This window comes from Macrobrachium rosenbergii, chromosome 41 (assembly GCF_040412425.1).
Source record: "Macrobrachium rosenbergii isolate ZJJX-2024 chromosome 41, ASM4041242v1, whole genome shotgun sequence".
NCBI classification, from domain to species: domain Eukaryota; kingdom Metazoa; phylum Arthropoda; class Malacostraca; order Decapoda; family Palaemonidae; genus Macrobrachium; species Macrobrachium rosenbergii.
The window spans coordinates 80,578,645-80,595,606 of record NC_089781.1 but is presented as its reverse complement, the minus strand read 5'-3'; the positions used below and the strand labels follow the sequence as shown (position 1 = coordinate 80,595,606).

General features: G+C 36.6%; 1 pseudogene; it reads left to right on the top strand.

Annotated features, from left to right (window-relative positions):
• LOC136826917 (GDP-L-fucose synthase-like) overlaps positions 1-16,691 on the top strand; it is a 166,613-nt pseudogene extending 149,922 nt beyond the window's left edge.
• Positions 16,692-16,962: the final 271 nt, after the last annotated feature.

Genomic DNA, 16,962 nt, shown 5'->3' with positions numbered 1-16,962 from the left:
CCTTGATGATGTAACTATGTTGTTATGAAATGCATCAGCAATAAATATATCACCTTCTGATGACTGGCTAGCTCCTGTCACCCTGCCCTTCTATATGCTGTGGCCCACCTGTGCCAATGTATTCTGTCTTACAGTGTGTATATGTGTGTGTATATATATATATATATATATATATATATATATATATATATATATATATATATATATATATATATAATATATGTATGTATGTGTGTATATATATATTATATATATGTATAGATACCAGCCTGGTAGTATACTCATTCTTCAGCCAGGAAGCAACCCTTGAGGAGGCTCTTCCCTGTCAAGGGTGCCCCTAAGGAATGGCTTGCCTTGGCGCCTTAAGACCCCCTCACCCTTGTGGTTCAGGCCTCCCAGGCCCACTTCCCAGCCTGGCAGGAAACCTACATCCTCCAGGGAAGCAGCCTTCAAGGTAGACACTCCTGTCAAAGTTAGCCTACACCTCAAGAGATGGCTTCCTTGGGAGCCTTAGGTGCCCTTCTCTCCCTTGTGGTTCAGGCCCTCCTCAGATCCACTTCCCTAGCTGGCAGGAAACCTACCCTCCTTCAGGAAAGCAGCCACTGAGGAGAATCTTCCCCTGTCAAGGTTCCCATAAGGGAAGGCTTCCATAGGGTGCCTTGAGGTCCTTCGCCCTTGTGGTTCAGGCCCTCCTCAGGCCTGCTTCCTCAGCCTGGCAGGCAACCTGCCTGCCCAGGAAGCAGCCTCTGAGGAGGATGTTCTGTAGAGGGGGCTCAAGGGAAGGCTTCCCTATGGTGCCTTGAAGTCCCTCACCCTTTGGTTCAGGCCCTCCCAGGCCACTTTCCTAGCCGGGAGGAGACCAGCCTCCCTCTAGGGAAGCAGCCTTTAGGAGGATCATCCCCTGTCAAGGGTATCCTCAAGGGATGGCTTTCCTAGGTGCCCTTTGGTCCTTCACCCTCGCGGTTTAGGCCCTCCCAAAGCCTGCTTCCCAGCCTGGCAGGAAACCTGCCTCCCTTCAGGGAAGCAGCCTCTGAGGAGGATCTTCCCTGTCAAGGGTGCCTTGGGGTCCTTCATCTTTGTGGTTCAGGCCCTCCCAGGCCTGCTCCCCTAGCCTGGCTGGAAACCAGCCTCCCTCCAGGGAAGCAGCTTCTAAGGAGGATCTTCCCAGTCAAGAGTATCCCTAAGGCTAAAGGAAGGCTTCCTAGGGCACCTTTTTGGGGCCTTTGTCCTTGAGACTGGGTTCCTCCAGTGTAGTTTCCTCTCGTCTTGATTCCATCTCGTCTTGGTCTGGAGAGAATAACTTGCATCCTGACTATATTATAGCAGTGTTCCTTTACCTTGCTTTTCAAATAAGACACATCCCATCTCGGAAGGCTTCAAGACGATTTGAAGGATCGCGAAACTTCTTTCTGGAGCCTTTGAAGGTAGGGTTTACTGAGCTATAGCTCAGCTGGAGACCGATGGATTCCAAAACACTTTCAGGGAAGGCTCCGAAGATTTTAGATTGTTTCAGCATCGCTTCAACCTTTCATTTGTTTTCCTTTCCTGTCACACATGTAGTTGCTTGTCTAGAGCGCGTCGGCGATGTTATTCTTATTTTATTTTCATAAGTGTACAAAAAAAGTTAAGTATATCTTAGTTTAATCCAGACCACTGAGCTGGTTAACAGCTCTCCTAGGGTTGGCCCGAAGGATTAGACTTATTTTTACGTGGCTAAGAACCTACTGGTTACCTAGCAACGGGACCTACAGCTTATTGTGGAATCCGAACCACATTATGACGAGAAATGAATTTCCATCACCAGAAATAAATTTCTAATTCTTCTTGGCGGCTCAGAGTCGAACGCTGGGTTCATAAGGTACAACTATTCACTGTCATTATTTGGTAACTATGTCACTTACTTTTACTCAGCTTTTCGAATAAGTACAATCCTGTTTCAGAAGACGGTGTGAAGGATGTTGAACTTGTCAGGCGCATGCGCAAATGGCCTTCTCGCTCTTGTCTCCAGGAACTGGAAACTGGAGGATTCCGAAAAGGGAAAAGTCCTCTGGATTCTTATGAGATTTCATCGATCTGTTGATCCAAATGGTAATTCTGGCAATACAAAGCTCCTCTCTCTGCTTTCTTCTCGTGAAAGTTCTGAAAGTCTCCATTCCATGGTCCCCCTCTCTTCTGATTCCCCTTTCGTGCTTATCTCGAGTGTAGAACTCGCCTCCCAAATGTGATAATACAATTATTGCCGCTTTATAAATCGCCTAAAGCTGGAACGTCGACTCCATACTGTTGTGCGATGTAGTCCATATTTCCATGTTTACAATATTGTCCACTGAATTTATTTATTATGATAACCTTGTAAATTCTTTTGCCTTCTTCTGTTCAGTTTCGAGCTGCCTCCGAAGACTGCAAGACGATTTTAAGGATGTTTGAGCTTGTGTCTGGAGACTTCGATTTTAGTGTATTAATGAGCTATAGCTGGAGACGGAAGGAACTGAAACTTCCAGGAAAAACCACGAAGATTTTAAATCATTTTAACATCGCATATTAAGTCAATATGATCAGCATGATTTACTATATAACGAAACCAACAGCAGTTGAAATAATTTTTCTTAAAGCATTAATGCCAAGGGAAAAAATGTCTGTATTTAAAAAAATAAGAGCAGTACTGTATATTACCGATGAAAAGGAATAATTATAAGATTCCTTAAATATGAAATATTAATTAAGTGAAAAGTAATCATTATCGTGTCTTCTTCCCCGTCTTTGGTGAATGCTGACAACTGTTCCCATCATTCCCTCTGTTACAAATTCGATCGTTAGAATAATGTTATAGTACAGTATTAGCTCACGGATGGTTTCCTTTATATATATATATATAGAGAGAGAGAGAGAGAGAGAGAGAGAGAGAGAGAATTTTATATATACATATACACATATAGAAGGAGCCCATAAAAATGCCAAAATGTAGAAAATAAAGGGTATATTTCAGAGACCAACTGTCTCTCTCATCAGGCAAATAGTGAATGAGGGAGAGTTACAGAAAAGCAGTATTTATACCAGAGGGTCCATTGGTCATTGTTATGTCACTCCAGTTGACAGTTTCTCTTTGATCTTCTCAATCGCTGGTTGGAGGAAGATTTTATCTATAATATCTGAATCCCAGGCGCCTCTTGAAACGTTCATTTTATATATATATATATATATATATATATATATATATATATATATATATATATATATATATATATATATATATATAATAATCAAACGTCTGAAGTAACTCGTCATTATTTTAAAAACTTTCTGTAGGGAATAATTTACATGCAAATGGAATAATATATAAAAGTACCAGTACCCTGCTTGGAATTCAAGCCTGTGAGTTTGTTTCAGGTGGGGAACATTGGTTTCATTGGCTTTATCCGTTTAACAACTCTTTATGGCTGATTCGAGAAACGGTTATTGCTTGGCCCCCCCTCAGTGGCATTCCTGACTTCAAACCCTGCTCAGGCCTTGATATTTACTCACTGGTATACGATCTTACCATGCCTGTTAGCAATGGATGGTGAATTTGTGCAAGGGATTTGTGTAGACCAATAAGTCTACCTTATGGGTTACCAGCAGCCATCTGCGTTAAACATATGTATGTGTAATAGGCCAATCCTGAAGCCTATACTATATTTACGTCTCCGTTTTAAGAACAGAGGTTGGTATCTCGCTTTTCACGAGGTATTGAGTGATATCGTGTAGCGTGAGCCGACATCATAAGTTGTACCTTTCCTAACTAAATTCTAAGGACTACTGGAAATGAGATACCAGGTACAAATCTAAAACCTTTATTGACAAAAACTAACGAAAATAACTTCTAAAATTACGAAGAATGAAAACGAATGATTCAACATAACTATCAAAATTCTTCTAAGGAAACAAGGTCCAAAATCATAAACACCCAATTATTTATGGAATTACAGAAATAACTCATCTGTCATTCAGATCATAAAAATGTCAAATAATAGAAGCAGGTCATTTCAAAAATGTCACACCACTCCCTTCCTTGAAGAGGAACGTGAAAGAGGGAGGAAGGAAGGAAGGAAGGAAGGAATACCTGTAAAAGAACAGCGTTATATTAAAAACCAAATTCACAAAATACAAATGCATAACCACAAGATTTCACTGCAGCATGGATAGAGTTTTTCCAGAGTCTGAAAAAAAAGATCTAAAACGTTTATGAGTTGTACTCCCTTCACAAAAATCCTCTGAACACAGCCTCCATGTGTGCTGCTTCTTTTCACAGACACATGCTAAATTATACCGATAACGGATCACAATGCCCCACCTACGATGATCACTCCCATTTTATATTCATTATGCAATGCACATATGAACGCACTCTCATGACATTACCAAGGGGCTCTATGACTTCTTGTGGTATGCGAATGGTTCAGCATTTTCCTATATGCTGTGTATAGTCAAAATGGACCCTGCGAACAGCTGACCCAGCTTTCAAAGGTCACCTTCGCTAGCAGTTACATATGTATGTTCGGTGTCTAGGACATGATGTGCCAGGCCAGTTACCTGTCCCTTTCCTCTGCTGCTCATTGGCAACCATTTTCTTTGATGTTCCGAATTTTGTAACATGCATAATCCATCACTATCCAGTTGGTTGGTCCAGATTAAGCCAGCTGAGTGCAAGTACAGGCCATCGTCCTGAGGCGATTCATAAGTGTGGTAAGTTGTTGAAGAGATCAAGAGGGCGTAATGTGGACCTCTGGACTCTATAGACCAACAGAGACTCCGCTGTGTTGTAAGAACAAAACTAGGATGGTCGGACCTGGCCTTCGATGTATGTCACCGAGTCGTCCCATCACTGTGGATAGGAGGGTGCAGTGACCGGGCAAAGAGCCAGTGGGAAGTTTTCTTTGGTGGTGGGGTAGAATTGGGACTGAAGTGTTCTCCTTTGGAAGCTACTGCTGTGACATTTAATGGTAGGGATTTGGACCTAGCAGTCCCTCTGAATAATCCTCCTTGACAGCACTATGATTATGAGGGGGTGGCTTGATAAAGCTTGAACTTTGAAAGAGTGGGTAAAGGCAAGGACATCATTAAGTTCACCAGTATTGATACTCTCTGTTTGGGCAGATTTTGAAGTTGCTGCAGCCAGTTATTGTGATCTTCTTTCAAGGTGGAGAGATGCGTATCATTCTCAGTGCTATACAACAAGAATGACTGGCGAGACTTAGTAGTGCATTATGTTTTTTATCCTCCTATGGTTATCGAGTGTAAGGATCATTAAAGTGTAAGGCAAGGGGTTGTTTTATTGAATTTGTTTCACTTCCGCTCCAGCTAAATTATTTCAGTTCTGAGAAGGAAAGAAATCTGGTTGTAGTATGAAAGTGTTTCTCAATTATTATTTCTGTGTCCTGACTATTTTTAAGCAAATAAGATTTTATAGTGCCTGGGTTATTTCTTTCTCCATGCTAAAAGTGCTGCGAAAAAAGAAAAAAAATTATTTTTTTAAAGTGAAAGAAGTATTTCATTGAATGACTGAATAGTAAATAAAGATCGTCTAGATAATACACAAGTGCCAGCAGGTATAATTGAAGTTTGATGCAAAATATATATATATATGTATGTATATATATATATATATATATATATATATATATATATATATATATATATATATTGTAACGTGGGTAACCACTTTATAAGCAAACCCAACTCCCCAACTGATTTATAAAGTAAGTAAAGTATTTTTCATACTGATAACTAACTGAGGAAGGGCATGAGAAACTCTTCCCCTACCTAACTTTCTTTCTCCATACTCTCCTTTTTGGTACATCTTTGACCTTTCCTAAGAACTGGTGACTACTTGAAATTGCCTCCTTTCAGGTGAAAGGCGAATGGAGTTAAAGCCTGCTAAAACCGCCGGGAAAGTTGAGTTCCCCATAAAAACTGGAGAACATGGGTTCCCAGAAGTCACCAGAATTTGGAAGGGCTTGACAGAAAACGGAGATTGTGACTCAGCTGCGATCTCAGCGACCTCTAAGTATGACCAAGTCTTAATCCCCGAGGGCTTAAATACACCTGACACCAGAGCAACACTCTCAGAAGTCAGAAACATACCTGGCGAAAGACTGGACACACTGCCCCTTGCAAGCTCCTTCTCGAGCTGACGGGTTGGTATCGTTCCCTGCTAGCACACTGCTGGGCCTGTGTTCGATTCTCCGACCGGCCAATAAAGAATTAGAGAAATTTACTTCTGGTGATAGAAATTCATTTCTCTTTATAATGTGGTTCGGATTCCACAGTAAGCTGTAGGTCCCGTTGCTAGGTAACCAATTGATTCTTAGCCAAGTAAAATAAATCTAATCCTTCGGGCCAGCCGCAGGAGAGCTGTTAATCAGCTCAGTGGTCTGGTTAAACTAAGGTATACTTAACTTTTCGAGCTGACCACATGACCCCCCTTGTGGCTACCCCAGTACTTTCAAGTGTGACACATTAAATTCATCCCTCCATTCCTAGTGCATTTTCTCGATGAAGCTCTTCATCGCTCCGTTATAAAACGGTCGTCGCTGTGGAAACGAATATTTATCTTGTGCCCCTTGTGGTGGCATTCCCACTGCAACCAATCCATCAGAGACCCTTTCAAGAGGATCCTTCATTTATTCTTCAATACGTGACCCATTGCTGAGTTAGTCAGTCTCGAGGCAGAATATTACTTTCCCTGCCTGTCAATCCCCAGCCTTCTGATTTATGTGTTTAATTTGCAAATATATTCCCTTTTAAAGTAACCCTCAGTGTTATTTGCAGTCATTCCTTGTTGAATTAAGGCTTTCAGCCCAACTGTTTTCTTATTAGGTACTCACTGACCCAAACATCGCAGTCAGCTAATCAAGCTGTAATAGTAATTTTCCTGGATCTCGGCCAGACTCCTGATTTGATCCCTGAGAAGGAATAAAGTAGGTCAGTTCGAATACTATATATATATTATATATATATATATATATATATATATATATATATATATATATATATATATATATATATCACAAAAACTTGCTCTCTCTCTCTCTCTCTCTCTCTCTCTCTCTCTCTCTCTCTCTCTCTCTCTCTCTCTCTGAAAGATTTGAGAAGTTGAGTAAAATGTGTCATCAACAAAAGACTGTCTAGGTGATCATTTTCAATGGGTTAAAAGATCGAAAGTTTCTCATTTTCCAAAGCAGCGGCTATCTATAGTTTCATTGTACGAATATCGCTGATAGGTATTGGCGAGGTTTTTATTTTAGCGAGAGAAAGAGGCAGTCATGATACACCTCGTTTTCGTGCGTACATAAGGATAATTACGACGTTAAGTGAGTTTCATTAATTTTCTCAAGATTTTTCAGGTGACGCAATTTGAAATTTATTTCCTTATTCCTTTCAATTTTTACATAAATACTGAATTCAAAATAGCTTCCAGATAACTCTCTCTTGTAATGTAATCGTAGGTGATAGGATTAAGTCATTTATTGTAAAATACCGAAGTTGAAACAACGCTTACTGCCGCAGTATCATCGGAACACTTGTATGTGACGGATACTGGCGCAGCGTAATGCTGTTGTATACTGACCAATTATTTCTAAAACATCACGAATGTATGTAACTTCGGTTCTGTTTTTGTATAACATTAAATTTTAGCCCTGCCACAATCGACAACATGTTTTAAGCTATTCTTTCAGCAGATTCCATTTGCAAGAGACATTATAAATGCTGAACATTATAGGCACGCTTTTTTATCAGATCTATTTACAAAGCACCTGCCACATTCAGGAATACGTGTATAAACTTTGTAATCTTTTTTTTACCTACAGATTCTCTTATCAAAAATGCAATTTTTTTTCAGCACACTCTCACCTTTAGTTCTCTTTTCTAATTCATGCTATTCTCATTCCCCAATTCTCTTTCCAGATCTTCTGAAGGCAATCATGGACGAAAAGATGACAATTTTGGTGACTGGAGGGTCGGGTATGCTCATTTACGCTCTCCAGAGAGTCGTCAAGGTGGAAAAAGCGGCCCAACGAAGAGTGGATATTTATTAACTCCAAAGATGGTGATTTGAGGCAAGTAGTGCTCTCTCTCTCTCTCTCTCTCTCTCTCTCTCTCTCTCTCTCTCTCTCTCTCTCTCCCTCACATATCATTATTGCTGTTCTTGTTGTTAAGCAAGACTTAAACAGCAATACCTTTTGAACTTTTTATACAGCAAAATTTATCTGATTATAACTGGGTTTTTTAAAGCTTAAACTCAGTTTTATTTCCTTGCAAGCTTCGTCATTGTAGAATTTTTTTTTATCCCTATATTCGCATTTCTCATGTTTTCATGTTGTATATTATTTCCCTACAGCTATGGCAAATCTTATTTATTTCTTGAGGTCATTTCGACCTGTTATCTTTTTTCTACCTTCTGGGTGTGGGTTGGGGGCGGGGCGAAGCATGGAACAAATAGCTAAAATTCTAAATATCTAAAAACAAAATATGCTAAAACTCTCGATGCATTGTATTGAACATTAAGAGGAAAGGTTAAAGATGGATGCATTGCAGGAAAAGTAAGCAAAAGTTAATAAACATCTGAGTATGTTGCGAGAGAAATTTGTGAAAAATGCTACGAAGCAGGGACAAGTAAGAAATGTGTTACAGAACTGGAATTACTGCAATGGAAAATAGGAAGAAATGCTTACGGTTTCTATGTATTCTAGATTAAAGTCAGAAAAAACGGCTAAAAATCTGTTTTGCAAGGATACTAAAAAGAATGCTAGGAACCAGAGTTTAATGGAAGATAAAAAATTATCAGATGTATTACAGGGCAAAGTAAGAAAAAATGCTAAGAATTGTGATGAATAACATAAAACAGAAAGTGCATAATAATTCGGACATGTTTTAAGGAAAAGTAAGGAGAAATGTTATAAGTCTGGACTAGTTGAAAATGAGAAAAGAAAAGAAGCTGAAGATACTGGCATAACGTAAGAGAAAGGAATGAAAAGATAAGACTCTCGATATATTGCAGGGGAGAAAGGGAAAGTAAAGCTCGGGAGTTGCTGCAGAGGAGAGTATGGAAAATTGTGAGAAATCTGTAAACTCTGTAAGTGTTTCCAGAAGGAGAAGGAAAACTAAAATGTTAAAATTATGTCTATATTGCGCCAATAAAAATTATATTCGTTTAACTAGAGCTCTGAGTCGCGTTGCTAGACTGATGGGGTTTGTCTGAAGGATTTGCTTGTAGATAATAACAAGAAACGAAACGTGGTAAGGCTTAAGAGTTTAGAACGGCCAGGACAGAATATATCACAATAGAATAGATGCAGATTAAAAGACTGAGAGCATTGCATCTTGGGCGCCAAAGGTATGCTACAGTGATATTTCAGTACTCTTTGCAGTGGGCCGTGGAAAGTACACTGTAAGGTGTACCTTACCACAGGGTAAATCTGGGAGGAGCCTCGTAGGAGTCTGTTTTGTACGTGTGTGTGGTACTCTTCACAAAAATATTGGTCCCTCTTACGTACTCAATGATATTTTTTAAGAGGAAAGGAGATATTTTGATTTATGACACAAGGAGTATGGGAAGGGTCTGTCATTTCATCAAAACCATCCTTGATTTTCCTAATCTAGAAGCTGTCTGCCGTACAGAATCATTCCAGCATTGGAAACACAATTGTATCTGTATTAGAAGTACTTTGCAAAAAATGATGCTGTGTAATTCTTATGTAAATATCTCAGTTTCGTGAATTCATTCAATTTTGCTTGCCTGAATATCTTTGGACAGACACCTTTAAACTCCTCTTTAAAGTCTGACTTTATGTCATAGTGTCATGAAATATATATATATATATATATATATATATATATATATATATATATATATATATATATATATATATATATATATATATATATATATATATATATATATATATATATACATAATTATATATATATATATATATATATATATATATTATATATACATAATTATATATATATATATATATATATATATATATATATATATATATATATATATATATATATATATATATATATATATATATATATATATATATATATATATATATATATATATATATATATATATATATATATATATATATATATATATATATATATACACACACACACACACACATACATATATCTGTTAGTATTTTTGTAACAAAAGCTTCTGAAAGAAAGAATTACAAAGTATTGATATGGAATACAGTACTGTATACTGAATCCCTCCGAATACTTTATTCTAATATTTTTGCAGGGATATAAATCAGACTCGTGACGTCATTGAGAAGTACATGCCAACTCACGTACTTCATTTGGCTTCTGCAGTTTCAGGGATGTTTAGAAATATAAAGTTCAACAGTGATGTCTTGGTAAGTTTCAAATGAGTATCTGATAATTGAAGGTGAATTTCTCTAAAAAGTGAATACGGCTGAATCTAAGAATATGTGCATTCAAGTTTTAAACTGCATGTTTGTCACTGAGCAGTCACCTTCCTATAGTAATGTACTGTACTTACATTTGGCATTTACAGTGATATTCCTAAAACGAAAGTACAGTAAATTTGACAATTACTTCCCGAAGCTGTCTGCTGGCCATCCATAAACTAGAAGAGACTAAAAACATTATGATAAGGCCATTTGATGATAACTTGTGCTATATAAGATTAGATTAGATAGTCTGGTGCAATTTAGGAAGTGGATTTTAAAGCTCTTGGGGGAAAAACAGAGAATGGAAGTAATTATTATCCCTTGAAAATTAGAAGTAACCTTAAATATAATGGCTAGTGTTACAATACTCTTTGATTACCTTCAGTGGAGTGCAAAGGCAGTTTCTGTTATTGATTCCATACATTTCATTTCCATCGAGTTGAAATATTAGGCTCCTGTGGACTGCTTAAAAAGGTTTAAACCTTGGAACAGGTTTGAACCTTTTTAAGCAGACCTCTGAACACCGTTGCTCCTTCAGCATCTACCACCTGTAAGTGTGTGTCATGTGTCCCCAGTGTAAATGTAATCTCCTCTGAAATAAACAACATGAACACCATTTGTAAGACACATGATATAGAAATGGTCAAAGTTTTCTGCTAAGCATAAGGTACCTGAATAAGAGGAAAGAAAGCCACAGTTTAAGTTGATAAAAGCTAAATATAATTTGTTAATATGTGCAGTTGAAAAAGAATACTTCCCATTTCTGTAGGACGCTATGGACTCATAGCTAACCTACACAAACTTTTAAAGCAAATCACACCACAGATTATGAAGAACATCACAGCAATGATATGCTTGCCATAGTCTGATTGGCCTTGCATGGGCAATTTTTATACTTCCGCCAGTGCATTCCATAAGTCTACTGATTTCTCGCCCACAAGCTAATGGATTCAGCCCAAAATTTGTATTTTTTTCTAACTTGTTTAGCAGAAACAAGTACTGTCAGTAAAATTAGAAACTGGTAGGTCTATGTTCTTAAGATTGTAATGTCATAGGATTCAAAGCATTGCTAATAGTATAAGTGTTGAATAACAGTTCATTGCTTTTGGATTCTTTCTTAATGTAACATTTTTTCTTAGTTTCCTTTGGTTCCATGGATGGTTCTTTATGGTTGCAACCCGTCATCTTTAATGACTGCAAACCCCAATCTAGTGATACTTAATGCCTTTAAGACACAAACTTAACATATATGTTCTGAATTACATTCAAAGTGCTGAGGCCTAAATCTGATAATCAGAGAATTTGTGGATAAACTGTAAAATTATGAATGAAAAATATACTGTATAGCCATTGAATGAGAACACAAAGTGCAGTAAAAAGCCTGAAATCTCCAGAAACGTTTTTCTCTTTCAGTTGACAAACCAAAGCATCAACACCAATGTGTACCAGGTATGTAAAGACATAAAAGTGAAGAAACTCATCTCTTGCCTCTCGACCTGCATTTACCCGGATAACGTCACTTATCCCATCACTGAATCCATGGTTAGTGCATATTCCAAATTTCATTAAAAATATATTTTTATGGTTGGTGATTGAAAATTGAAAACTAGAAACTCCTAAAGATACTTGATTGATTCAGACTGTAATACTAATGTGGATTGTTTGAAATACAGGTATGATGATTAGTTCCAATATATTTTTTTAAGAATGCTAGGCTTACAGACATGTAGATGTAGCTCTATTAGAGTGTTAAACTTTTAAAAATCTGAAGGAAACTTTTAATGAAATACAGTGCAACATTTTTTATCCTTCAGCTTCATGATGGGGCTCCGCACATAACAAGTATTGGCTACTCCTTTTCAAAACGGATGCTAGATGTTATGAACCGTTGTTATCGTATGCAGTACGGATGTAATTTTTTATCAGTCATACCAACCAACCTGTATGGGCCTAACGATAACTTCTCCTTGGAGGATGCCCACGTTATACCAGGACTGATTCATAAGGTAGGTTATTTTCAGTTTGTATACAATATTGCAGTCATGGCATCCAAACTAATTTATTGGGCAGTATCAGTTATAATTTTATCAAGTTTTTGTCATGAAGTTTTTAACATAATTTCAGGCATGCCATATCTTTGCCAATTCATAGTCATTTTTCATGTCTTAAATGTTAACTGTAAATGTATTGTTTAATTTGTTTGAGAATATAAACAGCATCATCTTGTCTGTTATATTTGCTTTTCTTGGGTATTTTCGTAATATATGGGTACTTCCATTCAGTTTAATTACATCCATTGGAGAATGAACATGTTACCTGTTACATATGCAAAAGGTAACTGATGTAAAATACCGTGCATATCTGAGTACCTCAGTAATATTAGTAGACTGAATTTTCCCAGTTGCCTACTATGTTGTGAAAGGATCAAGACATCTGTACCACTAGCTGCTTGCCTTCCACTAAACCAGTGCCCAGCTAAAACTGAATTTATCATTTTCACAGCTCACATTCCCCAAAATCACGTATCTTATTGAATATGACAAATTGTCACAGTTATTCCCATTTTTGCATACAAACCCAAGAGTTCTTGATATCAGAAGTGAAAATCAGATTATTATTATTTTTCAAAAAATGAACGCTGTTCATGTGGAACAAGCCCACATGGGCCATTGACTTGAAATTCAAAATTCCAAAGAATATGGTGTTTGTTAGAATAAAGTAACAAAAGAAAATGGGAAATACAGAAAGAAGAGATCAGTTATTAGAAAAGAAAAAATAAATTAACTAATTAGTAAATGAATACCGGTAAATGAAAATGTAAGTAAATTATTAAAAGTACAAGGAGAATTCCTTTAGGGTAGTATTACATTACGTCTTTGCTTGAACTTTTGAAGTTCCAATTGCATGACACCCTGAGGGAGACTGTTCCACAGTCCAACGGTGTGAGGAATAAAGGACCTCTGAAATTGAGAAGCTTGACAGCAAGGTACATTTACTGCATATTGGTGCTGCTGTTCAGCAAATCTCGTCGTTCTCTGCAGGAAAAGAGAATCAGGGATCAATTGTAAATGTGAAAGATTTCTGTTAAAGTGCAGCTTATGAAAAATTGACAAACAAGAGACCATTCATTGATGGTCCAAAGTCATAACTGCTAATATAAGAGAACAAACCTACCACCACGAACCTCTATATCTAAAAGAGATAAATCTCTGGCAGAAGCAGACATCCACACTGGAGAACAGTGTTCAATTAAAGGGAGGACAAATGACCTAAAACAGGTCGTATTGATTTTATCACTCTTATAATGTATAAGGCCTTACTTACAATACCTAACTTTCATGCAGCATTTGCTGTCACTTTCATTAGATGTTTCTCAAAAGTAAAATAGGAGTCAAAAATTACACCAAGAATAGTTAAAACTTCAGACTCATTGAGCAGAGTCCCTTTCTGAAGGGGAGGATGGGGTGTAAAATCTGCGCAACATCTGCTAATCAGTAATTTTTTCGTTTTACTGTACTGGAGTTCAACCTAATACCCCACCAACTACACCATTCACTAATCTGCTTCATGCCACAATTGAGACTAAGGACAGCTTTATTTCTCATAGTGGAGACTTTACTACACCCACAAGTTTTCATCGTCGGCATACTGAACAATCTTGTTTTCCAGGCCAACAACCATATTACTTGTATACACTAAAAATAACAGTGGAAAAAGAGCACTACCCTGTGGAACTCGTGACACAGTAGGTCTTTGTTTGCTAAACTTCCCATTAACAGCAACTCGCTGCTGTAAAAGATACCTTGCAAAATCTCTAAACAGACTATGAGTAATGGTATGTAGTATCATTCATGCTGTTTTTTTTTAATCACAAGAAAAGAACACTTGTAAAATCTGTTGTTATTGCAGATTTTGAACCAACAATTTCTTAATAAGAACTTCTCTGACAAAGTTCAATATGCATTTACTAAAACTTGATGGAAAATATTTATGTATAAATACCCAAAACATCATTGAAAAAGAGCTGCTTGAGATTTTGTAGGTGTAAGTTCTTCCCCCTATTTTAGAATATACAACTTTATATTCTGAAGTTATTAAAAGCTTACTTTTTTGTGTTTGTGGTTTTTTTACATTTTCTTTGGACATAAGAAATGTCTTGGGATGTAAATAAAAGATGCATTCCCACATGCTAATGAGAAATTTTACATGCAGGTACACAGGTGCAAAGAAGACAATACTCCCTTGATAGTTTGGGGAACAGGAAAACCACTTCGGCAATTCATATTTTCATATGATTTGGCTAAGCTTATGATATGGGCAATTAGAGAATATGATGACGTAGAAAACATCTTCTTCTCAGGTACTGTAATCTGTTTGCAATAAATCTCCATAATTAATAATGCTTAGTAAGCATCTCAGTAACATTGACTTTTTGCTTCTCATTTGACGATCTATCATTTAATTCTTTTAACAAGTAGTTCTATAATAAAAGTTCCAGTGTTTTGTAAATAATTCTATATTGGTTCCTATGAAGAGATTATTAAGTCACTTTTTACACAGTTGCTTACTTCTTCGAACTTACTTGACTTTAATAAACTAACATCGCACTATCTTATCATGACCTGCACTTATTTTTCTTTTGAAGAAATATGATTATTGTTACATATGAACTCTGGGTTGGGAAATACTGTAGATGAGCTAACCCTAAAATTTTTAATATTTGCACATTTTTTTGCAACTTTAAATGAATCTTGGGGAAGGTGGTTGTTTAGAAATTCAAGGTAGAAAGTGATAACAGCCTGTTTTTTTTAACTGCATCTGCTGAAGACTGGTAGACTCAGAAACTCAGGTTATGAGTGCAGTAGCTAGGCAACTAGACATTGCTGCTTCATTACTGAGGTTATTATTTCCATGATTTCATGGTTTATACAGTAATTTATTGAGGTGATATTCAATGAAAAGAGAGGATATAGCATCAGAGTTTGCAAATTTAAGTACATAATAACTAATTTTCACAATATGTCAGTTTTATATATTAAACTTATATTTGTTTCACTGCTGGTTATTCAAGAAGGAAAGTTAAACAACGTTGCGTTTGTATAGTACTTGGATGGATGACCTCAAAAGAACACAAGATGCCACCCCATCTCAGAGGGAAAAGGAGTGCGGTGGAAAAAAATTGGGTAAAAGTGCATAAGAACTGCACATTATTTCTGTGGTTTCATCTTGTTTAAAAGCAGATCAAAGACATATTTCAACTAGGATGCATCCTAACCTAACCAGTCCTAGGGCACCATGCTCTGACATGGCTGTGGCCTCCGCCACCCTATATCCAACCTCCATTATTGAGCATAGAAAAACAAATCGCTACCACTGTGCAGTATTTATTGTGATTAATGTTTCTGCAATGGTCATTGTTAATTTCTGCATAATTGTGTACTACCACTACTATAGCTCCTCAAGCATTACTGCTTTTGGTGTACACCCTGCTTATTCCAACTAGCATGCATCACCTCCTCACACCTCCACCCCTTTTCGCAAGCAACCACAACTATGTCTGAACCTTTTTCTGCAGTCATTTATTTTAATCCCATCACTAATTTTCTCTCCATATAGTATTTTGCATAATTTTTTTTTACAGTTGATGAAGATGATGAAATTTCCATAAAGGAACTTGTCGAAATAGTAGTGGAGGAATCTGGTTTTAAAGGTGAGGTTGTATTTGACGAAACAAAGACTGATGGTCAGTACAAGAAGACTGTAAGCACAGCCAAGATGAGAAAATTCCTGCCTAACTTCAAGTTTACTCCCATAAGAGAAGGAATTAGACAGACAATACGCTGGTTTGAAGAAAATTATGAAACAGCAAGAACTTAAACAGATCTAAGTTAAAATTATCATGGATCAGTTGGTTTTTCCTTTGACCATTGCCATAATTCATGTTGACACTGTACAAAGTTTCACTTATGCTTATGAATATTGTACTCAAGAACTGAACCATGTTTGAATATTATTTAGTTAAGGCTTTGATTTTTCTGCAATATTATTACTTCATATGTTAGCTCTTATCCAGTGCTTTTTCTTGATTCAAAGGATTGTTGACTTATTTTAAATCTGTTCTTTATTTTTAGTAATCTAGAAAATCAAGCTTGCTAATCCTTCATAAGTTTGTTTATGAGTTAAAGATTTTCTTTAACTCAAGAAATATAAGGTAAAAGTTGTCTTTTGGACTTTTTAATGAATTCCTTCATTCCTTGTATGTAATATTACAATGGAATGATTCAGGAAATTTATTGCTTGTTTTGACTTCTTTATGAAAACCCTGATTTAAGCAAATTCCATAGGTTTTCAGTTTGATTTTATACTTTGAACTATGGAGTTAATTTCCTTGGGAAAAATAAATTAATTAATATATATATATAATTATATATATATATATATATATATATATATATATATATATATATATATATATATATATATATATATATAT